The 25490-nt window shown below is 53.7% G+C and overlaps 1 protein-coding gene across 1 annotated transcript in view; it reads left to right on the forward strand.

The window, feature by feature from the left end:
- The window catches only part of LOC129596179 (multidrug resistance-associated protein 1-like), a 35211-nt gene that overhangs the window by 1101 nt on the left and 8620 nt on the right, over positions 1–25490 (forward strand).

Raw genomic sequence — 25490 nt, forward strand, 5'->3', positions numbered from 1 at the left:
CAGTGCAGCAGCACACGTACGTACAGCGAGAGAGGCGATATGGCAAGCATGAGTGCAAGTACGACCGTGGTGGGCCGTATGCACCAGGCGCAGTCATGTGCCTCTGACATGCCTCTGGGCGGGAATCCGAGCTCCTGCGAAGGATGCTCCGACTCGGTACCGCACCAGTACCGCACAACTCTCCAGTCGGACCCAATGTGGGGTCGCTGGTACGCGTCCTCTAACAGTGGGAGTCCGGTGTCTGGTTGACCGTCCCTTGTTCACTTCCGGACCCATGAGTGGAAGCCACTCACGGCCGAAAATCCGGAAGCCGCTCGATGTTCGTTGTTGGACCGGTGATGCTTCGGTTGGCTGGCTTCTTGCTTCTGTTGGCAGCGGAGAACAATGTGAAAGAAAATGTAATGAAAGTTTATGCAGCGCGAAAGAAAGTATGAAATAAAGTTTAATCACAATTCCAGTGAGCAAAAGGGGTTACAAAACAGATCTGTTAAAGAGATCGAACTAGAAAAATACAATTCCATTTGTTAGGGAAATACTAAAAAAATACAAAAGTCTGTCCGGGGGTCCTATTCCGACTAGGATGACGTCCACGGGGTCTCCTGTCCACTTTCATCCGGTAAGTTGGGTCCGGGGCATCAGTTCCCGGGTTACCCGTCGTAACCGGTTACATTCACCGAGGTCGGATAAGCACGGTTAAACACTTACTTCCGACTCGTATCCGTCCGTTCGGGATAGAGAGGCACTGTTGCAGGTGCAAATGCCGAGGCATCCTCTCTGAATGGGGAATTAGGACCGAGGTCGGTTTGACCAAGGTCGGCCTACCGGTAAGTCGACCGGCGGCTAGGGAAATTCGGCTATGTCCCGAATTGTTAAGGTCCAGGTCGGAAAAACTGTATGTCGGTCATGCGGCCTGTGTGGTCGTCATGTACAGCAGTTCCGTTCAAAAAGTGGTCGGTTACAACCGTTTAATCTGCTACCACGAGCCTAATTTTGAGATTATCCGAGTCGAACTGGCTCGAAGGTCCGATCGGAATTCATGAGTTACCTTCTGTTGAGGTCGGTCATCCCATCCGTCAGTGGTCGACTAGGGTTGACCTGCAATAACATGCCCATGTGGGGCTAAACAAGTTCCTTCAAGTCGAATTCGTCCATTGTAGACAGTTGTCGTTCCTCTTTCGTCGTGTTGACTGGAGTTCCGACTTCCGACTTGTATTCAGTTATGGTCGACTTCGGAAGGTCGGATGAACTGAGTCTTCATCCGTTCGAAGGTCGGATTTTTCCGTTGGGAGGTCGGTTCTCGACTTCTATATTCCTTTGCCGACTTGTTGTCGTATCCTTCCGACTTCTGTGCAGTCACTTCCGACCTCGGCTTGAGGTCGGATATCCTTATCCAAGTTCGGAGGTCGGCTATTTTCCGACTTCCTCAGGTCGGAAAAACTTTGTGTTTTATCCGACGAGAGGCTAAGTTCTTCCACTAGGAGGTCGATTTCATACTTCTGGTTAATTTTCCGACTTGTCGTCGCTTGCTCCCGACCTCCATCTGGTGTTGTCACTTCATTTTAGGAGTTCTGTGCGTTCGGCTACAGTTGACCGGGTCCCTGGTGTCAGGACATCCTACGGTCAGTTCGAACTGGCAGAAGGATGTTCGGCAGCACAACTCCGTTCCTTCTGTAATTTCTGACATGAACTCCAGGTCGGATCCGAGCTACTGTTGAGGTCGGTCAATCCGAATAACTTGCTGCTGGGTCGCCGAGTCTTGCGAGGTAGGGGTTCCTTGGCATCTGTTGGCCGGTTGACTGGCGTTTCATCATGCACTGCGCTCGCTCGCAACACTAAGGGTCTTTGTGGCCCCGGTTGACAAGACGAACTCTTTGGTTCAAACTTCATGCACATGCAAGTCCCTGAGGTCGTCAGATCCGTTTCTTCCATTCTGTTTTGTCGCGAACCTGTGACGCCTAGCCGCTTCTGTTGGGGGTAGACGACTCACGTCCACGAGGGGAATTTTCTTTGCCGCTGACAAAGGCAATGCTGCCACTTTTGTTGCGGCCGCATGGTCTTTGTCAGCGGGGTTCGTTAGGGGGTGCAGATCGCGTATTCTAACACGGTCCGCCTAGGATGTTCCATTGAAGACATGGGGAAGCAGGTCGCGGCGGAGTCGTTGGTACACCAGTATCCAAATCACCGTCGCTGTTCCTCTTCAGGGAATGGCAGCACGTTCAAGGACGCGCGTAGTCGTGGTCACCGGTGAATCGGCTGGTTTACCCGATGTCGCCCGGGGGAGACTGCGGTTGATCTCCAGGTACAGAGCCTGTAGGTCTGGATTCAAACGGAGAATCCGGTTGAGTTGCCACGTAACTACTGCCAGCTTCCGTCCATGGTCGACTCCTCGTTGGTCGGCTACCGTATACGCTGTCGATCTGTGTGATCGTTTAAAGGTAGCGAGTCGTGGTTCCAACGTTCTGCGTCGTTGCAGGTCGAACCGTTTGGGTTTCCAAAACCGGTCTTTGTGATCGGCTTGCACAACCGACCTTTGTGGTCGACTTGCACAGCAGTATCCATTATGTCTCCAAGTTATGGGCGAAGTACGAAGTCGACTTTTGTGGTCGGCTCCTGTACCTAGTCGAATCCGAGTCTTCCTGCGCTGTTGGCGGCTCGGCCGAAGGATTTCCGCTGTTTACACTGGTGAAGGCTGCTCGGCTACCCGGTTCCGAAGTTGGCCACGGGTGCTTGGCGAACATGGCGTGGAACGCGCGCAGCGACGTGTTCCGCGCCATGTTAGCGTAATCCTCTCGGTTTCTTCTCCGGAGTCAGTTGGCCGGAGTAATCTCCATGTAACGCGGATTGGGGCGTCTGTTGGCTCCGATGGTCGCAGAACGTGGTTGGCGATCTGCTGTGTTAGCAGATGTGGTTACGATCTGTTTTTGCCGTGCTGGGGAACTGGGGTCGGTTGCCCAGTTCATTCCAGAGGATTCCTTAGGGGACGTACCGGTACGGTGAGGGAGCCGAAGTACCCGGGTCTGACCACGCGTTTCCGGGTCCGACCAAAGAATCCGGCCGACTTGTGTAGTCGGCTTTCTGGCAAAGTCGTCGTTGACGTCCGCCGCGTACATGGTTAGTCGATTTCCATGAAGAGAACTAAAGAAAAGTGTCCATTCCGAAGTCGGTTCTCGACGGCGCTGTTTCTCAGCTAGACTGTTTCTCAGTCGGAAGGTCGGTTCTCGACCATGCCGTTTCTCGGCGTTAAGTTCCCATAATTATTCCGAATGGGGGATCGAGTTCCAATGTGGGAACTCGACCTTAACTAAGTGGGACTTCGACGGGTTTATCGCCGCCGAAGTAATCTTCTTCTTCGTCGTCGTCCGGGCCAGGTCGGTTATGTGGCCGTATGTTTGGGTCCCTCGGTTTACAGGTCGCCGGGCCGCTCCGTTGAGACATCTCGTCGGTCTCATCTGTTTCCTGGCCTGGGCGCTCTGCTCTGCCCTTTCTCGATTCCTTGGCTGCTTGTTTGCGGAGTCGCAGCGCGTACGGTTGTGCGCCGGGTGCTATGTCATCCGACATCCAAGGTCCGTAGGGCGATGAGTTGAATCCGCTGGGCAAAGTTTTCTTCCGTCGATACCAGCTAATAAATCTGGTCGCGTCGTCGCTGGGATCTATGTGATCCTCACGAAAGGCATACTTTGTCGCATACCGTTCGTGGGTGTACAGCAAGTCGCGCATCCAGACTGCTAGGATAACACTTCTCATCGGTGTGCCGAGTTGGGCCACGAGGGTTTCCACAGCCGCTGGTATCGCTTCGTTGTAGTACAGTCCGTACAAGGTGTAATGGCAAAAGTAATTGCCGAGTCGAGCTGCGAAGATGAACCGCAGGAATGCCGTAACTCCGTCCTGGGCCATGTCGACTTCTCCTTCCGGGAGATACTGGGTTAAATCCAGTGCTGCCCGAGCCGCGGTGATTACAAAGGCTGGGTGTGCGTTCGTGATGACGAACTGGGCAACACTCTCCAACTCGTCATGGGAGTATTCCCGAGCTCCTAGTTGGCTCGCACGTGTTCCATCCGGGCTGTACAATGGTACGTTCAGCAAGACCGGATCGGTCATCGACGGCAACGCGTTCGATCTGGTGTACGGGTGTTCAACATTCGGCGCTGTGTGCGCGTTCATGTTGATGTCAGCTCGCCACTGATGTTGTTCGAACAGCATCTGATATCCGGATCGGACGAGGAATTGACGAAGGTTTTCTACCATCCGCCAGATTTGTGGTCGGTAGCGTTCCTCGTAGTTCATGACATTCATAATGTGGTTCGTCCGTTCAGTGGGATGTAGCATGACGACCTCGATTCCTTGTTGTCGAGCTCGATCGTAGCGAGGGTCTTCTCGGATCGGCACTTCCACTTGCGGCAATTGTGCCATCTGGTCGGCTACGTCGACGTCCATTTGCTCTTGTTGAGCTTCCGGTTCAACTGGGGCTTCGGCCGCCGGTTCCACTTGTTGGCCTTCCGGCTGCTGATCGGGTGGGATGAAGTTACGTTTCGACTTATTTGTTAAGTCGACCGTAAGTCCGATTCCTGTTTCTCCAGATCCAGTTCGTTTCCCTGGTGGAGCTCTAGTTGGCTCCTTCCCAGCTTCACGGATAACGGTTCGTTGCGCTTCGATTCTGTCTCGAAGATCAACTGGGCCGATCCGGTGTCGAAGGTCGTGTCCTGCAAGATTCTTGCTGGGTCGGCGCTGCTGTTGTTGAGCCGCCGGTTGAGTCCGGTTTCCGGGCTGGGGGATCTGCTGAGGAACAGTTGGACGAGCCTGAGTGACTACTGGCGTTGCCCTATGTGGGATTGCCATCAACTGTTCCTGGGTTGCCGGTGTGAAGGTGACTGGCTGTTGAGTTCCGTCCGGCATATTCATCATCATTGTTAACGAGGCGCCCGTCATTGGTCGGTGTGGGTCTCCGACGAAGACGTCGCGTATGGTGGGAATCAGTTCTCCGACCGTCGGGAGAGCACCCTGTGTGGGTGTCTGTACCCGAATCTTTATTTCTGGTTCATAATCAGTCGGTGGGGGATGGACCTTCATCGAGGCGATTCGTTTGTCAACCTCTCTGATTCTCTTCTGGTCCTCTAATTGACGATTAGCTTCTTGCAGCTGGCGGTACTCCCACAGTCTATCTGTTAAGACTGGTGGTCGAGTTCCTTGCCAGCCCGGGTCCTGACTTCGTTGTCGTTGAATGACCGCTAAGTTGTCCTGTTCATGGGCCTGCAGCTGATCCACCAGAATCTCGTTTCGGGCTATGTATCGGTACGCGCTCAGGTTTCCAGCGACAACATTAATGTAAAGTGCTGCTGCCTGAGCTCGCATCTGCGCTCCAGTACCGGTAACTCGTTCGTTGGTAAAGGAAACGATGCATCCCGCGCATGGCAATCTGTTGTTGTCCCGTGTCGCGTTGTCCCTGCACTGTCGGCAGTCCTCCGTATAAGCTTCCGTACGAGTCTGTCAAAATAAAAGTAAGCGAACCGTTTCTCGGTTGCATCCTATAAGTTACACCCTACGATTACTACGGTCGGGCCAGGTCGGTTCTCGCACTGGTCCAAGACGCCTTTGTGGTCGTCTAATGAGGTAGGTCGACTTCTGTTGGTCGATGACACCTGTGTGGTGTCAATGGAAGGAGGTCGGTTATGCCTCTCTCCCAGCGCGTTCTGCGTTTCCTCATTCCCGTGTGGGTACTTCTGGCGACCCGAGCCGACTTGCTTGGTGCGAGTCAGCCAACTCGGTCGATTGTGCCGGGGTCGGTCGTTCCTTCGGTAAGTGTCCGTATCGATGGGTTGATGGGTTTAAGGCGATAAATCGTTGACCGCCTTGGGTTTTATCGGTATTCGTGGCAAATTGTTGTTGGTGGAGTGCCTTCGATATGACGAATTCTAGTTCGTCATCCAGGGAGTACTTCTTCCGTCCGGCAACTGCGTCTGGTTTGGTCTTGTATTTAGGGTCGACCAACTGCGGTTCCGCTGATGTCCACTGGAATTCAAACCGCGCTATGAGTTGATGGAGTATTTCTCCGCGGGTAAGTCCGTCAGGGTGCCAGGACATTTCCATGCACGCCTGTATGGCGTGTATCCATCCTTCGTATGTTGAAGGGGCCGGATCTTTCTTAGCCGGTGGGAACTCATAGTACATCCGCTTTCCGCTGGTGTATGTACGTATCAGCTTCCCAGCATGGTATCCTAGGTCGCAGTAGTGCCTCACGTTGTTCTGGCTAAGTTGTCGCCAATCGCCCGTCTCATCTACCTTCCAGTGTTGGAGGAGTTTGAAGGCGATCCTTGGTGTGGCGAACTTTGGTCCACATGTAGCCAGGGCCTTCAGAGCGGCGAATGTATACATCCATCCCGCGTCGTATTCTGAGACGCTCGGCTTGGGTTTCGAAGCCGATTTGATGTCGGTGTACTTCAGCCTAACGTTGACCAATGGAGGAATGTCGTCTGGTAGGACTTCTATCATGTCCTCATGAAAGTCCGAACGAAGTGGCTCAGAGTCGGGCGTCAGTGGTGCTCGTTTACCGTACTGACGGGGGACGTATACTCCGCCATCATCTTCGTTGCTCTTGGAATCGTCGGCCTTGTCGCCGCTATCCTTCTCTTCGAGTTGTTTATCTGGTATCTCCGGTTCAGCCTGCTGTTGAGGTGCCGAGCTCGACGGTGGTGGAGGTTTACCATTTCCGTCGTCGTCGTCATCGTCCCTGGGCGAGCCATTTCCAGGTGTCTGGAAATCCTCGTCGTCGTCATCCTCATCTTCGGTTTCTTCCTCGGATGACGAGATCAGCTCGGATGACTTCGGCTCCTTTTTCTTAGCCGGCTTGGTCGACTTTGTCTTAGTCGACTTGGACTTTCCCTTCTGTTGGGTCGAGTCTTCCGGTTCCGGCGAAATCTCCATCGGCGAGGGTGGTGGAAGTGACTGTACGTCCTTCGGTATGAACCGCCCCTTCGCACTCCGAGTTGGTTTGGCCGTGCTTGCTCGTCCAGCCGGAGCCGCTGCTGTACCAACATATGTTGTCGGTTCGTGCGGTGCTCGAGGTCGGGTTAGGGCTTGAACTCGTCTTTGTGACGATTGTGCAGCCGTACGAGCTATATGCAGCAGAGTGGCTGCATCGTCCGACGGTTGTTCATTGGAGTCGCTGTACTCCTCGGTGGGTTCCGTGCCGACCGGAGGCTTGTCCTTGTTGACGTAAGACATCCGGAGGTTAAATTCACGCCGATGTTGTTCCGGTATGAAGTTCGGCACGGTATACCGAACAGGGACGTCGCGTTCCGCGTTTGTCGTCTGAAGGGTATGTGCGGCGACCAATTCTTCTATTCGGCCCTCGATATGGCTGATGATGTCGTCAATGTTGCCCTTCTTGTCCATGTACATCACGTTATATACACGGGCAATTTGGACCAAGTTCGATCCGCGGGGATTCCGAATATATCCAATACACCGTGCGATTCTAGTCGGTGTGTCGTCCGCGTTTCTTGCAGCTGCACTTTTAAGTGACTTGATGAGGTCCGGTTGGATAAGTTCAGCCATCCGTCCCCATTGTCGGTGAACGGCGACTGCTAACCCGTAATCCAAAGTCCAGGCGACGATCTGCATCATAAGTTGATGCGTCAGCCATTTTCCGGTTTCGCCTCCTGCTTGGATGTTGGTGGACAAGTCTCGAACCAAAGACTGATAAATGTCCACGCCATTTTCCTTGGCGTTTCGGATGCTCCGGACGACTTCCACGTGGACGCGTACGGTGCGGATTACCGTTTCAACCGGGTCGTCCGGCTGCTCGTCCGGCAGGCGTTCCCGTATGTCGTCGGGGGCTGGCCACTGTGATTCGTCAGTGTCCGCTCCATGGTTGAACATTTCTTTCAAGTCGCCTTTAAATCCCTCATAAGGATCGCCGTCTCCATGGTCGGAGATCGAGTCCTTGTCTTCAATGTCCGAGATCTGGTCGGATTCCACGTCCGACTGCTGCTTCGATGTAGAAGGGTGCGGTTGTTCAGCTGAAGTCGGCGGTTTTGGTGGATTTCGTAACCGGCCTCCTGAAGTCTTAGCCGGCTTTGTGCCTGCTCGTTCCATGACTTCTTTGAACTTCCGTTCTACCGCCTCCTTGTCGTGCGGTTCCTGTGCCTTCTCCTTCTGCTCGGTCCTTTGTGGGCCGGCATCCGAAATGTCCAAGTCGTCGGATGACTTGTGGCGTTTAGCCGGGTTAGGCTTAGGCGTCTTGACCGTTGAATCCGACTTCGGTTTGGTCGGTTCTTTAGCCTCCGACTTTACAGGTTTCTTCTGTGTTTCCTTCGGTTGCGGCTTGGCAGACTGTTTTGCTGCTTCCTTCTTGGCCTTCCGTTTATCCTTGTGGGACTTCGCGGAGTTGGCCGAGTTGATGACCTTAGTGTCCTGGTCATCGTCAATCTGGACTGAAGGTTGTCTAGTCGGAAGGGGAACTTTCATCTTAACGACGGATTGTTGTACCGTCTTTTTGGTCGACTTGGGTTCCGGAGCGGTGACTTTCTGTGGAGTCGTTGTAGCCGCTTGTAGGGCTTTAGGTCGGCTCCTTTCCGCTCGGTAATGTTCTCCCATACGTTTCATAACGTCGGCCATCTTTTCGGTAAGTCGGTCGTGGTCACGCCGAGCTTCCGTGGTGTTTCCAACTATACTGGCACGTCGGATTCTCAACGAGTGCCAGAGTTCCCTATCTTCTGGGTATGCCATGTCGATGCAGACGTCCTGTTCCGACCTCGTTAAGTCCTTTACATGTTGTAGGGCTAGGTCGTCATGAAATTCCCGCGACGAGTCCTGAGGTGGTTTCTCCTTAGCCGTACTCCGTTTGGTCGGTATGTTACCCGACTCAGCCGTCGACTCGTTCGTTCGGGACTCGTCTATTGTTAGACGTAGGCCGGAGTGAACGGAGGTCGGTTCGTCCCTTTGTGGTGACGTTTCGACCGTGGTTCCGACTCGCGCTTCCGAGGGGGATGTTGTGTCCATCTCTTCCTCGGTTTTCTTCGGTTTCGTGGGGGTATTCCGAGGTGAGAACCTAGGTGGTTTCTCGATCGTCGGTTGGCTTGGCAACTTAGTCGGCTGGGATGCTGATCGGGTCGGTGAAATCTGCTTGACCGGCGATCTACCGCGTTTCGGTGTAGATCCCTTCGCTGGTCCCGCTGCCTTTTGTTTGGTGGAGTCGTCGGAGTCGTTGTTGTCCGTGTTCTCCTCTTCTTCACTAGTATCCGACATTGTTATCGGAATCTTCTCGGTCACCTCTTCTCCGGGCCGAGGTTGGATTTCCAGTGTATAAGCACCCGGGTTGATGCTCGGATTGCGGAGACGTTGAATCGTCTGGATCATGTTGGTATCTAGCGGGAGTTGTCGTAACTCCTGCTTTCCGCATCGTAAAGTCACCAACCGTCTTAGGACTTTGTCTCTGTCCTGGATTGTGGCATGGATCTTCTGGGCCATCTGAGTCTGTTGCTCTTCTGTCATGGTCCGATCTCGGATACCTCCTTGAAGTTGTGCTTCGTAGAGTATCCGTTGAAGGTCCAGCGTCTTAGCTTGGCCGACTAACTTCTTATGAACGGTCGGTGTGAACAAAGCCTTTGCTCCCATCACTTTCCGTGACGGGCTCGGCTTCTCTTCGGCCGGTGGTAAGGAAGACGGAGTCGCCTTCAGGACTTCCAAGAGTTGTTCCTTGGTCCTGACTAGTGGTGGCGACTTCGACGGGAAGAGCCGCCTGCGTGGTCCATGCTCTTCAACGTTATCCGTCTGTTTTGGCTTCCGTGCGAACTTTGGTGAGTTCGATCCGCCTGGTTGGAGAATACGTTCTGGTGTTCGTTCACTCTGCGGTTCTCTTTGTGAGAGCCCAGGTAACGTTGTAGGTCGTTCCAGGGGTTTAGGTCGGGTTACTTCTGTTGTTCCGACTTCCTCCGTGGTATCCGTCGGCTCATCGTCGCCTTCAAGTGGAGGGACTGGTACTTCGTCCATCGGCTCGTCTTGGTGACTCACCGGTGGCTACCTGTGTCGGTTTGACAGGTTGTACCTTTGGCTTCTTGGCGGATGGTGGCCTCTTCGATTTCTTCTGTTCCTCCGCTTCTTTCCGTTTATAGAAGTCGTCTACGAAGGACTGAATCATGGCTACCAATGTTTGTAGCCGTTCCTGGTTCTTGGCCGACCAAACTGTTGTTGGTCGGAGGATGAATCGGGCTTCCTTGGTGTTGTTCTCCAAGTGTCCGAGGTTGATGTCGATCTGACAATACTGTGGACTCCGCTGGTCGGTTTCGTCCATCATTTTTCTCAGTTCGATAATAACGGCGTCCGCTCGCAGTAACTGTGTGTTGACTGCTTTTATCCATTCGAGGTCGGGTTTGGCTGGTGGGGCTGGAGGTGGAAGTCGGACGGAATCGAAAGTCGGTTTCCGAGCCGTCTGGATCTTTGTGGTCCGAGACGACCGACCTTCAGCCATGGCGTTTGTTGCCACGCTGGTCGGTTCCGTTTCCTTGTCCCTTGCCTTCTCCTCCTCGTATTCGTACACTCTCGTTTCCAGCCACGAGATGGTTCGACCCAGGTGTTGCTGAGTTCTGGAGGTCTGTGGGGCGTCCGGATGACAAAGTCGTCGTATGAACCGAGCGTTATTTCCCCATGCCAGGATGTCTCGATCCAAATTATTAGCTTCTTGGCTATTATCGACGCAAAAGTTTCTGCGGGCCCTCATCTCTGTGATGAGTTCCGCTACTCGAGCCAACAGTTTAACTATGTGTGGCGCGACCGTACTCGGCAACTCGTCCGTGTCCGGTATAGCTTCCATAATCCGAGCTTCTGTAGCCGGAGACATGGGCCGGTCGTCCATTTCCATTGGTCTTTGTTGAACCAAGCTCGTCGATGAGGTCGGATGACTTGAGGTCATCGGCTGTTGCAAACCGGATGCGCCTTGTTGCGTTTCCTTCCGGTATCTCTCAAGTCGTTCCTGACGTGTCTTATCCGTCATCCATTTACGTCGGAGCATGTCATATTCCGCCTCTATGTCTTGGACATGCATCTGGGAAATCTTAAGTTGATCTCCAATTGCTGTCCGTATGTTACGGATGGTCGGATCTGTTCCGTCCATACTGTCGACTTGTCGTTGTAAGTCGGCAGCAATCTTCTTAGCGCGAGCCAACCTCTGATCAAGTACATCCCGCTGTTCGGCCAGTGTGGGCTCGGGCGGTTGATGCGAAGTGGTCGGTTTCGGTTGGGTGGAGGTCGGCTGAACCCTTTGTGGGTTAGCCTCGAGGATTTTCCCCAAGTCTTCGACCCGCCTTGAGCAGATGTTGTACTGCTGATCCAAGGCATCACGCATCTGTTTCTCCATAGCGTTATTAGGGTCGAGCTCCCGGAGTTGTTTTCCGAGCTTCTCCATAACTTCGACCGCCTCTCGGTACTGGTCTTCGACTTCACCGATGTTGACTTCTTTTTGTTCAACTGTTTCGGTGAATGGGAGTTCAACGTCGAGTCCGACTGATGGGACTGGGGAAGGTGTTCTCTCCCGAGCTGGTACTGGTGCTCCCGCTTTGTTCGGGTTAGCCAAGTACTGCTTGACGTGGTCAATCACCGACTGAAGCGCCTCGATGAGCCGGTCGCGGTTCGGGCCTGGCGGTGGAATTTCCCATGAGGCTAGAGTATCGGCCCAATCCAACTCGAGTCGTAGTGCTCGGTCGATACGATCGAGGTCGGTTTGCTCTTGATCTGTTAGGGTTCCACTGAGTCGGTGATAGTAGATATCAGCCAAGTCTTGTCCAGCTTGACAAATTATATCCATGTTGGCCGTTAAGTTTTCCATCGGTGTGGTGCCGACTAAAGTCATCACCGCTGTCGTAGTCGGTGCTGCTCGGCGAGGTGACGACGGCGACGGAATCCGTATAGTGTATGCGGGTTCCGCGTCTAGGATCTCTGTGATCCGTTCGACTACCGCTCGGAGTTGTCGTTCGTCAACCTCGGTCGGTTCGTCTTTCATAATTAAGTGATCCGCTCTTTTCAGGTAAGCCGTTAGGTCGTTCATCTTCTGCCTGGCTACCTTGAGCGTTTCGGCGTCGGTTGGTGTCTCGTTGACAAAGGATCTCTGGAGGTGATCCAGTAGATTCCATCCATCGCCGATTATGGAAGCCATCTTCTCCCTGCGGCTTTTCCGCATTGCCGAGTGCATCTCCGCCGCCGATGAGGTCGACGGTAATGCGTCCGAAGTCTCCGTATCGGAGTCGGGCAGTCGGCTTTGAGTTCGGCTGTAATCCCGTAGCCGGTTGATGCTGTCCATCACCAGGTGGAAATGCGCTCCCGGTTCGACTGCGCCTGGTTGTATCAGGTTTCTCAGCAGTTGTATGTGAGTGTCGAACTCGGAGGCTATCTTCTGCACATTCGGTTCGATTCCTCTCGCAGCGCGTCGCCGAATTCGTCTCAGTGCGCGTTCCGCCTCTTTTATGGCGCTTTTGGCGTAGAGGATCGTCCTGTCAGGTGAGGTGTTCGACGTTGCGGCCTGTGTGGTCGTCGTCGATAGTGCAGGTAAAAGGCTTCGATGATCTTCGTTGATTTTGGCTAGTAGCGCAACTCCTGGCTCCAGTAGCCGTTGATGTGCCAACGTCTGTGGCGTCCCACTTTGGACTAGACTTTCGACTAACTCTATGTGAGTTGTGAAGTCGTCGATCTTCTGTGGGGCGAAGCGTTCGAGGCCCTGTTGCGAACGTTCACGCATCTTCCCCAGGATTTGCTTTGCCTCTCGTAGGGCTCTCCTGGCGTCGGTGATGGTCTTCTCACCGTTCGTAGCTGGCGTTGCTAGTGCCCGCATCGTCTGTGGCGACCGTGGTGTTGCGGTCAGCTGAATCATCTGTTGTTCGACGTAAATTACTTTATCGAGCTCTGCTTGGCGATCATATGCCTGCTTGTGTTGGTTGAGCAGGACTTGGAATTCGCGAGGATGGTCGGCTCCACTTGTTGGGAGGTTCTGCATCCGTTCCTTGATCGCGTTCGCCTGATTGATCACTTCATCCCGCTTCCGTTTCAGTGTTTCGAGCGTCCGAAGTCGTGCCGGGTCGAACACTTGTGTATTCGGCGGGTGTGCTCCGCCGTCGACCTGTGTGGTCGGCGGTGGAGGCGATGATATCGGTGAAGTTATGATGGCTCCCGGTTGTAACGTCGTCGGTTGGACGTTATCCGTCTGTGAGGTCGGAGATTTTTCCGCTAGGATTGCCGTCTTCACTTGATCCATAGCTGTTCGGAGTCGGTGTTTGTCCACCTCTGTGGTGGGCAAGCCGTACCGAGTAAGATCTTCAGTTAGCCCTATGTGAGCTATGAGATCATTAATCTTCCGAACTGGATCTAGGTCGGCGGGATTCTGAATTCCGTTGGCTATTCGTCCATAAATGGCTTGGAGGGCTTCTTTGCCGTCGAGGATGGTTTTCCAGACCTCTGTCGTCTGGTCATCCTGTCCGATCTGTAGTGCCATAGCATGATACCGGAGCTGGGGAACCTGTTGTTCGGTTCCACCCGTCTGGCTCTGGATTATCTGTTGAATCCTTCGGTAATGCATATTCAGTCGGATGGCCGGGTCATCTGTCGTTATCCCGTCACGTAGTTCGAGTAGTTGGCGGGCGACACGCAAACTTCGGTGGAGGTCGTTAACTATCTGAGCTCTGTTGGCGATAGCTGTTAAGTCTCCGCCTTGCGTCATCCTTATGCCATCAAGGATTCGATTTCCGACCTCGATGGCGGCCCGTACGTCCGTTATTTGAGGCATTGGTATGGCTGACGACCTCCGTTCCGCTGCTTCCAGGTTTTGGGTCAGGTGAGGATGCCGGTCGATTCGGTTTTGTGCGTTCTGCATCCTTGTTCGGATGACGGTTAGTTCTGCCATCGTTGTTGGTAGTCCGGCTGTTAGGTATGACTGGAGTCCTGCCATGTAATCACGAATGACTTTCCCGTTGTGTTCGAGGGCTTGCCATTCAGGAGTTCCGGCCTGTGTATCGTCCATGACCGCGCCCATTCGTTCCACGACTATTCCAGCCATTCTTAGGAATGCCCGTAGCTCCTGCAATGTTGGGAGCGGCAGTACAGGTGGCCCTTGTGGGACCTGCTGTATCGGATTCGCCTGGAAGGCCGGAATTTGGGCTGGTAGCAACCCTTGGCCCACGTTCACCGTTATCATCTGTTGGGGTTGACTCGTCGGGACGGCCGCTGGTTGGGTCGTCACCGGTTGGAGTGCTCGGATTTCGTTCTCCTGCTCCATGTATTTCTTTGTCCAGTGGTCAATCAGTTCGAGATTGCTCTGGAAGATTCGATGATGATGTTCCTTGGTCGGATCGAGTGTGGGTAGGCGTTGCTTCGCCTCGTCGATCCTTTGAAGGTATTCGTTGCGCTTTTGCGCTAAAGCATCCAACCGAGCTAACCGGATTTCCTCATCAATCACCGCCTGTGTGGTCGGTGCTGAGGCTCCGGACGAGCGCAAGTTTCGTTCCTCTGCTCGTATCTTCCTTTCCAGGTGGGCGGCCTGATCGGTACGTTGTTGTTCCTCTCGGCCTATCCTTCCCATTTCAGTTGTATAATTCTCGGCTGTATGGGGAACCTTTGTATAACTCATTCTGAGTTTTACTGCCTCCTTGATAGCCTCCTCCTTCTGGACACGGAGTTTTCCGATCTCTAACGACGGTGTTCGGCCAGGCACTTGTTGGCCTGCCGAAGTCGACGGAGTTGGCTGGGACGGCGGTACGACAACCTGTGTGGTTATCGGGAAGGAGCCTGGTTCTGGGTCTCCCAGTCTCTGGGCCACGTTCCGGGCTACTGCCTGTTGGCAGATTTGGAGGTCCTGTTGCTCCCTTTGATAGAGCGTCTTGGTGGCCTCGTTCAGCCGTGTCTCGTTGTAAGAGAGCTGATTCAATAGTGCCGCTCGATAGCCGGCGTGGCTTGGATCCGTCTGCGAAGTCTGCGTCAACGCGTGGCTAATCGTGTCTATGTGAACACGAGCCAATTTCGCTTGTTGACGGAGTTCCTCGTCAGTCCTTCCGTTGGTGTTAATTTCTTGAACGACCGCGTAAGGTGGAGGCATCGACGTTACGACCTGTGTGGTCGCTGTCGAAACAGGCACTTGTTGGCTCTGTCCTCCGACCTGGCTTCTGTGCTGATTCAGCCGATTCAATAAGTGGGTCGTCGCGTTCGGATCCATCCAGGAACTTTGTTGTCCAGGTGGTCGAAGGTGAGTCGGCGAAGTCGGTGGCGTAAGCAATATCGGCCTTGGTGGCGAAATTGTGCCATCCGGATTGATCATGCTGATCGTTGCGATTTGTGGGGGTGGCATTCCCGACGTTGGCGGGATTGATGCGAATCGCATCGCCGGTGGGGTGTATGGAAAACTACTCGGCGCCAGTGTGGGCGTCGTGTAGATCGGGCCAGTCATATTAGCCATTCCTGGCGCCATTGTGGGCACCATGTAAATCGTTGTAGGCGTATTCGCCATCCCTGGCACCATTGTGGGTGTCGGGTAAACTGCTCCGGTCATCACTGTTGATACCGAGCTGGTCGGTCCGACTATTGTTGTCGGTGCCGACCACTGATACGGTGGCATTTGACCATGTGGGTCGACTGCCGTTGCCGGAGTCGTCTGACTCGTTCCAGTGCCGAGATTCCACAGGCAGCCTGTGTTATCGACTGCTGTGTTCGGTGGCAAAATCTGCGGCGGTATTGTTCCGCGCTGGGGCCCGACCGTAAGACCTGCTAACACATTAGCTGTTAAGTTAGCACTAGGATTTTCTACCTGCGGTAAGGGCGTCTGTGTGGCCGACCGCGAATTATCCGATCGCGATGTTGAGCGATGGGGCGGATAAGGCTGGGATCGGTGTGATCCGCTGCCGCTGCGTCCGCTGTTCGATCCGCTGGAAGGTGGGTCGTGTCGGTGACGACCTGACATTGTCGCTTGCTGTCAAGGAAAGGAAATACGGCGCGTTAGAATTCTACCAACTCCCGTACATTCAACTGAAGATGTTCCGGTCAACTGAAGAGATTCCATTTCGACACCAAAGGTCCATCTATACCTAGCTACTGTTAAGCTACCTAAAACTTATTCTAAGTTTTACGCCTATGGCCCTATGACTGAGTCTGTTCTGTTGTGACTGCTGTTTTGGGTGTCTTGGGTTTTGCTGTTTTGACTGGTTTCTCCGAGTCTGCCCGTCCTTCGGTAATTCGTTCGAGGATTTCCTTATGGGCTTCGTCTTCAGCGACTTCTGTTTCTTCCAGCATCTGTTGTGCCGTCAGCTTCGGTTTCTTAGCTGTTCCGTACTTCCGTTTCGGCTTAGTCGGTTCGACTGCCTGATCGGCTGCTACGACTTCCGTGGTCGGCGCCGATGTACTAGGTAAGTCGACCTTCCGCTTCGTGTACTTGCGCTTTGGCTTGGTCGGTTGGACTGCCGAGTCGGCTACAACGACCTCTGTGGTCGGTGCCGACGAGTCGGTTTTCTTTACCGTCCTCTTTTTCCGAGCTGGCTTTGTCGCCAACTTCGGTTCCTCTGTTGGTTGGTTGGCTAGCTGGACCGGCGTTTCCGACTTGTCATCCGACTTCTTCGGCAGCTCGGTGGTCGACTGAGCTTTGTGCTCGTCGACTTCCTCCGAGGTCGGTGCCGGGTCAGCTGCTATCACATCTTGCTTCTGCAGTTCTGTCAGTGCAGGTGTCTCGAAGTCGGTCGGAGGTTTCTTCCGAGATCGACCTCGCTTATTCTTCACCTTCGGTTTAGTTTCATCCGCGTCTTTGGTCGGATCCGAGGGTTTTTCGACGGTTTCTTCCGTTTTCTTCTTCGGCTTCCGAGTAGCTTTCCCTTCTGTCGGGTCGGCTACCGGGCCTGTTGACCGAGTTGCTGGTCGACTTGTCTCGACTCGGCAATGTTTGACTCGGTCGACGGCTACCGTATCTTCACGTCCGTCTTCACATCGGAGGAGTAAGTTGTTTGGGCCAACGTAGTTGATGACCGTCCAGACTCCGTCATAGCGTTCCTTCCGAGCTGGGTCCTTGGTCGGGAATTCCACCGTTACTTTGTCCCTCGGTTTGAAGGTCGGATTCGACTTCTTCTTGTTATAGTGCTCGGCATTCCGTTCGAATGCTTCATCAATGTTGATGCGAGCAATCTCGTGCGAGCGTTGAAGTCGTTCTTTAATCCGTCGGATATACTGTTCCTTATCCGTGAAGGTTTCCGGTGTATTCGTTCCGGCCACTATATCCTGTGGCATGGTCATTTCTCGGCCATACAACATGTAAAACGGTGAGAACTTAGTCGCGGCATGGACGGCTCGGTTCATTCCGCAGACGACATAATCCAAGGCTCTGTGCCATCGGTGTCCGTCTTTTACATCGCAGAACTTCCTGATTCCGTCCCAAATCGTTTGCATTTGCCGTTCGACTTGTCCTTGTCCTTCCGGATGATGGGCAGTTCCGAGTGTATGTTGGATGCCAAATATCCGTGCGACCTTGGCGAACGTCTTCGCCGTAAAGTGAGTCCCTCTATCTGAGTGGATGAAGGTCGGCATTCCGTACTTTAGAAGGACGTCCTTGACGAAGAACCTTTCGAATTCTCTCGCGGTATTCGTCTTTGTTGCCCGGGCTATGGTGAACTTCGTCAGCTGGTCGGTTACCACTGCGATGTACTGGTATCCCTTCGTCTCCGTCCGAGGAAGAGGACCTTTGAAGTCCGCATAGATGCGATACCAGGCTTCACCGACTTCCATCTTTTGGAGTTTACCGGGTGGTGGGCGTCGTTGTTTGTTCGTCATGATGCACTGTCGGCATTTCTCGATGTAGGAGATGGCGTCACTGTTCATCCTTGGCCAGTAGTAACGCAACTTCAGCGCTTCGATCGTCTTTTCCCGTCCGAAATGGTTTCCGGTTTTTCCGTCGTGGAGCGATCGGATAATTTGATTGCGCATAAAGAGTGGTACGACGAAGCACCGTTCCAACTTTGTGTTGATGGTCTTCAATCTGTACAAGACTCCTTGCGCCATCTGGTAATGTTCCAGATGTTGCGACTTATGGTCGAGGTTTTCTGGGTGTTCCAGTTGGTCGATAATTTTGCGGAGTTGTGGGTCTCGCAACTGCGCTTTCCGAAGTTCCACGTTCGGTTCGGGCGGAGGTGGGAGTGTCTTTTCGACTTCCAACTCCTCGTCTTCCGCCGTGTTGACGGTTCGAACTGTCGGTTCCGGTGTCTCCGGTGCTGGGATGTTAATGACTCGGACCTCTGTGGTACTCAAGTCGTCCCAGTCGGTTATGACATTGCACCCGGGGAGAACCGGTGGAAGGGGGATTTTCGGTGGTTCCTTTAGGTCCTTCTTCCTTTTCCTTGAGGCATTTGCCTTCAGACGTCTAAGAGTCCGAATTGTGCAGACCTTAATTTCGTCTTTGAAGTCCTCGAAGTTGGGGACTTGGTCCAACTCTTCGTGTGGATCTTTGTCGTCACTACGTTCGAGTGGCCATCTTGACAGGGCGTCCGCATTGTCGCAGAAAACTCCTGGCTTATACTCGATGGTTATGTCCCGTCCTTGTAAAGCCAGTGCCCATCTCGTTAGTCGGGGGTTGATGCCAGGTCGGTTCGACTCGCATCGGAGCAGATTCTGCAGTGCTCGGTGGTCCGTTCTTACGGTGAATGGTCCGTGGTCGATGAAGTGCTTAAATTTCTGCACGGCCCATACCACGGCCAAGCATTCCCATTCGGTAACTCCATAGTTGAGTTCCGGTCCGCGTAGGACTCGACTGGCATAGGCGATTGGATGATCGTCTTGTGAGATCACCGCGCCGAGTCCGGCTCCGCTTGCGTCACATTCGATGACGGTCTTCTTAGTCGGGTCGAACTTTGCCAGTACAGGTGCTTCAGTTAGCGCCTTCTTGATGTCGTTGAACTCAGCCGTATGGGCTTCCGTCCAATCGAGCTTAATGTTTTTGTCCTTCCGTAGGAGCTCGTACATTTTTGATGTCTCCTGAGCGTATCCTTTGATGAACTTGCGGTAATAGTTGGCCAGTCCGAGGAACGACCTAAGTTGCCGTTCAGTTCTCGGGCAGCTTTGTTCTGCGATACAGGCCACTTTCTCATCGTCGGTCTGGACTCCGTTCTTGCTAAGGACGTGTCCGAGGAACAGCAGTCTGTCCGTTCCGATCTCGCATTTGGAGGGTTTGACCGTAAATCCAGCATCGCGGAGGCATTCGAGAGTTGCTCGGAAAGCCTCGAGGAAGTCTTCGAACGTTTTGCCGAAGAAGATGATGTCGTCAATGTAGGCGAACACACCCTTCTTCCGAGCTGAAGCCGTGATTTTGTCCATATGCATTTGGAAGGTTGCTGGTCCGTTGCAGACTCCAAACGGCATACGGTTAAACCGCCACATGCCTTCGGGTGTTACGAAGGTCGTGTAGTCTTTGGATTGTTCATCCATAGGGATTTGCCAAAAGCCGGACTGACAGTCTACTTTGCCGTAGTATTCCATTCCGGCACATCGGTCCAGTAGCTCGTCCGGGTTCGGTAGTGGGTAGTTATTCTTCTTCGTAACTGCATTCAACTTGATATAGTTGATGCAGAAGCGTGTTCCTACCGTGCCGTCTCCGTTCCGTTTCGCGGCTAAGACGACGGGGAAGCTCCATGCATCCGATGACGGTTCGATGACTCCTTGGTCGAGCATCTCCTGCACGTGTTTCTGGATGAATTCACGTCCCTTCCAGCTTGTCTTGGTGGGGTTCATCTTAATCGGCTGCGCTCCCTGGACATCAATGGTATGTGTTACCCCTTTGACGTCTCCGTAGGGTTTCTTCGAGGTCGGAAATACGGTCCGGTAATCCCATGCAACCGCCTTCAGTTTGGCTAGTTGCTCGTCGGTTAGGTTTTTACCGAAGTTCATGGAGTCGATGATTCTTCGTCGCTCCTCCTGGGATTCCGCGTCTTCCCGCTCGACTTCAGCCGTGTTGACTCGTGCTTCTTCGACCTTCTGGTCGTCCGTCATCATAGTAAATGCTTCGGCTCGACCCATCGGGGCACCTTTGCGTAAGGTTACCTCTCGATGAGTGTGGTTTGCCACCATGATGGTGAATCGTTTCCCATCATGTTTGGTTACGCCGTCCATGAATTCGACTCCGTCTCGTTTGGGGTCGGATTCGCCGAGGTACATCAGTTTTTGGTCCTTGGATACCGGTACGTCCAGGACGACTTCTACCATGGTTACAGCTCGAGGGATGAGTTTTACCTTCCGTTGGGCTCGGACTCCTGTTGCCTCGAAAACTTCGAACTGGGGTTTCGGCTTCGCTTCCCTTGTATGGGGCCATGTCTTCGCCACTCTGTGTGGGAGTTCCCATTCGACAAATGCATTGTTGATTTCCGGTTCATAGACATCAGCATATTGCATGTGTCCAAGCCGAACGCCTTTCTTTAGCACCTTCGTTTGCTGAGTCGTGTTCTGAATGTTTATCCAGGCTGTGTCGTTTGTCGGTCGGATGTCGATCTTGGCTTCGATTGGCCGAATAGGTCGGACTACCCGTTGTAGGGTAGAGAAGTAAATTGGTCTTCTCGGATCCATTGGTTTGGCCGTCCGTACCTTGATCGAACATGTTGACCATGGTGGAAGAGAGACTCGTTCGCTGTTGAAGACGACTTGTCGGTCTAGCGCTTTCGTCTCTACGTAGGAGTCCAGTTTTAAGTGGTGGGCTTCTGGGCATTTGTTGTCCAGGTCCAGCTCTTCTATCGTCGTTACTTTGGCGACTCGTGCCTTCCATGTGTTGAAGTGCTCCGACTTCTGTTCGTCGGTTAGGTTAGCCAAGGTCGGTTGTTCTGTTGACAACTGCTGGACGACTATGGTTGGAGGTCGGAAATCGTCTTCCTCCGGTTTACCTCCTCCGAACTCCCACAAAGCCTTAAGTTGGTCGAGTTCCTCCTGTTGTTCGGAGTCGGTCGGCTTGGGCTGTTCGGTTTGTTCCGGTTGCTCGACTATGAATTCTGTGTGAACTATAGTCCGCAATGCCGTGGTTAGTCGGACATCGTAGGTCGGTTCTTCGTCCTCCGATGACGAGTCGTCCGAGTCGTTTATGCTCGGTTTATCCGTCCTACAGTGTCGGACTGACAGGTCGAATTCTTCGTCGTCTTCCTCTTCGGATTCTTCCGAAGGTCGGTTATCGGAGTCTGTGTCCGCAGAGTCGCTCGTACTCTGTATATCCGAGTCGTCCGACTGGAAATCTTCATTTTCGACGGTCGTTCCGTCTTCTTGTCCGACTTGCGGTGTGTTGCCGACTTCGACCTGTGTGGTCGGTTCGACTTGGTCGACTTGCTCCGTCGGTTGGGTAGGTCGACTTGCTCCGTCCTGGTTCTCAAGGTCGGCTGGTTGTGAGCCTACGTCGCTCAACCATTGGATGCGCGTCTGTTGGGGCTTCCGAAAGCGGTCTACCTTCCGTTCTTGTTGCGGAGGTGACGGTGACGACGGTCTGTCGTCCGACCAAGTTAAGTCGTGATGAGCCTTTATGGCCCGTACCACTCCGTCAATGTTGTCCTTGCAGATGGTACACTGGTAGGGTTTGTCCGTTTCCTCCAGGATTACGTCATCCTGGGGTTTCGGTGGGCTACTCGCGAAGTGTACTGTGGTCGGAGTATGCTCCTCTATTGGCGGTAATGGGTCGGGTACATGTCGCGTTATAGCGGTGTCCTCGCCATACCGTTGCCAAAATGCAGTCGTTGACGATTCTCCGTGCAACTGAACTCGCTGCATGTAGGCGAAAAGTTGAAAGCCCAATTCTTGGCAAGGCATTTCCAAAGGTCGTGGGACGGGGAGTCCGTACTCCATGTACTGTCGATGGATCGGAATTCGTTCATCTTCCCATTCCCATGCTTCGTCCTCTATGTCGTTCATGAGGGCGATTACAGGTTCACACGTTTGTTGTGCGTCCCGTATTTGCTCGTAAGTTACCGCTCCGTTCTGTCGCAGAGTGGTCACCATCTCCAACGTCCGTTGGTCGAGAAAGTGTCGAGCTCCCGAGAACCAAGTTCGGTACCTTTGTTGTACCTCTTCTAAGTTCTGAGCATCCGCTTCAGCGGATGCCTCTGGTATCGGGATAGACTTTAGTACTGTCTTGGCCGGTCGTAGTGTGCCGGTGTTTTTCCGTCCTTCGTACGCTTCGATGGCGTTGTGCAGTTTAAGTTCCTCGATCAGAGTCCGGTTGTTATTCCGGCAGTCACGGCAAATTCGCGAAGGGTCCGACGGGTGATCAATCCGACTTATCCTTGCTTCACTTGGTAACTCGCCCGATGCCTCTGGTATCGGGATAGACTGCACTACCGTCGTTCCTACCGGTTGTTCCGTTGTAGGGATCGGTGTTAAAACGAAGGTGAATTTTGAATGCAGGTAGTCGCATCCGAGCAGTACTGGGATGTCCGCTTCAGTCGGCTGGACGTGGAATGTATGGTGGCTAGTAAAGCCCTGCATCGTCACAGGTGCAGTACAGCAATGAGACACCATAAAGGCGACTTGTCCGCCTACACCAAGTATTTTAGTGTAATGTCCGAGGGGTTCCATTGTTAGACCGTTCCTCTCGCAAAACCGTTGTTCGATGAGCGAAGTCTCCGCTCCGGTATCCAACATCGCCATTGTGGGCGTAGATCCGACTTGGATTTCGTGTGTCCAAGCTCGAACTGTCTTCGGTTTCTTATGAGTTCCTTTCTCAAATGTCACTTCCCGCACCGTTGGTTTGATGGGGATTAATGACACCGGTCCGTGGTCGGCTAGCTGTTGAGTTGAACTTTGTGTAAGTTCGACTCCGACTTCTCCCGCTTCCTGTACCTCGGGTCGGTTAGCTACTCCGTCCTCCGGTAATTTGGCGGTTCCGAACCGTTGTGCCTGAGCCAATATCCTTTCCTCAATTGAATTCTTTGTTGGTCTCAATTTCGACCACATATAGTCGATGTTGAGGAATGTTCGAGAGCTGGCTATCGTTCTGGCTAGTCGCTCTTTTGGCTGGAAGAGGTCCGCTTCTCCCGGCCGAGAGTAAACGGGTACCTGTGCTTCTAATGGGACGGTTTCCCATTCTTCGACTTCTCCTTCCGATTCTTCGGTGAGGTCGATGGCTGCCATTGTCGCAGCGTATCTATCCGTTGCGCGTGCGGATGATACATTGGGGAAGTTTCTGTTGCCCCTGTGCGTGAATCGGCGTCCCGGTCCTCCGCGTCTTGGGCATCGTCTGGCCTGCTCGGTTGAGTTTATCCTCACCGGCAATCCGGTCCAACTTCCGTGGCCGGGCCGTACTACGTCACTTTGTGTGACGGACGGCGCAGTCGCATTGTTTGCGCTGCTTAGGTCGGGCATTTCTTGCGTTCCGACCTCCGACGTTCCAGCGCCAAGTTGATGCGCTGAGTCGGTTGCCTGGAGTACTTGTTGTATTCCGGGCCAAGCTTCGACGGTGCCATTGTTGACGTACACGCCGAGCCGGGCAGCTAACTTCCGAGCTGCCTCTACCTCCTTTGTGGAGGTCGACATCGCTTTTGCGAAGTCGTCAGTTGAACTATTTTCGTTCAATCCGAGTAGTTGGAGGATGGCTTCTATCTGTTGAGTGCCCTCCTCGATCGTTATGGGGGAATCCAGTTCGTTCCGGTAAATAAGCGGTTGGTTAGTCGGGTTATCCTTGTCCGGTGGTTCGGTCGGATGTTGGAGGTCGAATGAGTCACCGGAGCTCATCGACCTTGGGCGTTTCCCGGGGAGTTACTCCGAGCCGGCCCATTGTTGGGTGGCGTCGAGTTCAACGACTGACGGGGCGGCAACGGTTCTCTGTATGCCGGGGAACCTTGTTGGTTCCCGCCGCTATTGTTGCGGTTTCCGCCATTCCCCTGGCCGGGCGACCGGTTTCCGTTACCGGGGCTACCCGAGCCTCCTGCCTGTTGGCGTTGGCGCGGCGGCGGCACGATGTCCTTCCAGAAAGGATTCACCGAGCCAACTGGGCCATTCGTCGAGTATCGGCGGTACCAATCGTCGTACCACCGAAGGTTCGGATTGTTGTCCGAGCCATAGATGCAGCGCGACTCGTCATGGTTGTTAAACATGCAGTGCCTGCACCGGAAGGTCTTGTCCTTCGTCCACTGGAAGAAGGCTGCCTCCATCTTGTCGACATACGTTGTCCCTTGCCGAGCACTTTGTTGTGCCTGGGGAGGTCGGTTTCCTTGTTGGTTGCCGCCTCCGCCGCGGTTAGGGAAATTTCCACGGCCGCGATTCCCGCCGCCGCGTCCTCTACCGCGACCATAACCTCCGCCGCCGTATCCTTGTGGAGGATACTGTCCGTAGGCGGAGTACCCCTGGTTGGAGTTCTGTCCGTAACCAAAACCTGTGTTGTTTTGGTTACCGCCCGAGCTATAACCTGGGCCTCCGTAGTTGTTAACGGGGGCTCCTGTTCCAGGCGCTGGGGGGTTCAGATTCGCTGCCGCCGCATTCGCCCAAGTCTGTTGCTGGACTGGTGCCTGTTGCACCGGTGGCGTCGGCGCCGGACTCAGTTGTCCGTACTGTGCTGTTGGAGTCTGATATCCCGGCATCATGTGTGGCTGATACACAGTCTGTTGTGGTATCGCCGGAGGTGGAGTCGGAACAGGTGCAGGTGTTGCTGCCCGAACTCTAGCGTAGTCGCTGTCACGCGATTTCCGCACCTCATACATTTCCTTGCCGTTAACGAAGTCCCGCAGGTAGTCACGGAACTCGATCGGCGTCGCCGGCATCCTGATTTCCAGGGCCTCCCGCAGTTTGGGTTCATGGATGTTCTCCCGAAGATGATATAGTATCATCTGGTCGGTGACGGTAGGGACTTGGGACTTCATGAACATCATCGCGTCGTAGTATTGTTCCGGCGTTTCTTCGCCGAAACGGAATATCCGCTTGTTTATTCGGGATATCATGTTCACTTCCTTGTTCTTGTCCGCAAATCGCTGTTCAAATTTGGTCAGCCATAAGTTGACTGGCCAGCCGCCAATTGGTTCTCCAGCGGCTTCGAGGGTATGCCAATGCTCCGCTTGGCCATCTAGTTGGGCCACCAAGTCGGCCATGAAGGTCTGATCGTCTTCGTACCATTGTTGGGCTTGACGATACAGGCTTCGAATCTGCTTAAGCCACCCATGAAGTTTGGTGTGGTCTCCGTCGAACGGCGGTAAAGGTTGTCGACGTCCGTGGGTCATTGCGCGGATCAAGGCAACGTGCGCTGGATCCTGTGCCAGAGGAATCGGATTTGCCGCCGGCGCAGCTTGTTGTGCAGCCGGGGCGGGTGGTGGGTTAGCATTTGGCATGTGACCTTGTTGGTCTTCGTACGCCTCCTGTTGGTAGGCTTCATCGTAATGGCCGTTGTATCCGTCCTGTTGCGGATACCGAGCCTGGTCTGCGTGACGAGGCTGTTGTGGCTGTCCTCCGTACTGATTCTGCGGTGGAGGTGGCGCTCGATTTTGTCTCGGCGCCGACGGATAGAATCCACTTGGCTGATCGTAGACTCTTCCGTACCG

This window comes from Paramacrobiotus metropolitanus, unplaced genomic scaffold (assembly GCF_019649055.1).
Source record: "Paramacrobiotus metropolitanus isolate TYO unplaced genomic scaffold, Prichtersi_v1.0 Parri_scaffold0000003, whole genome shotgun sequence".
NCBI classification, from domain to species: Eukaryota; Metazoa; Tardigrada; class Eutardigrada; order Parachela; family Macrobiotidae; genus Paramacrobiotus; species Paramacrobiotus metropolitanus.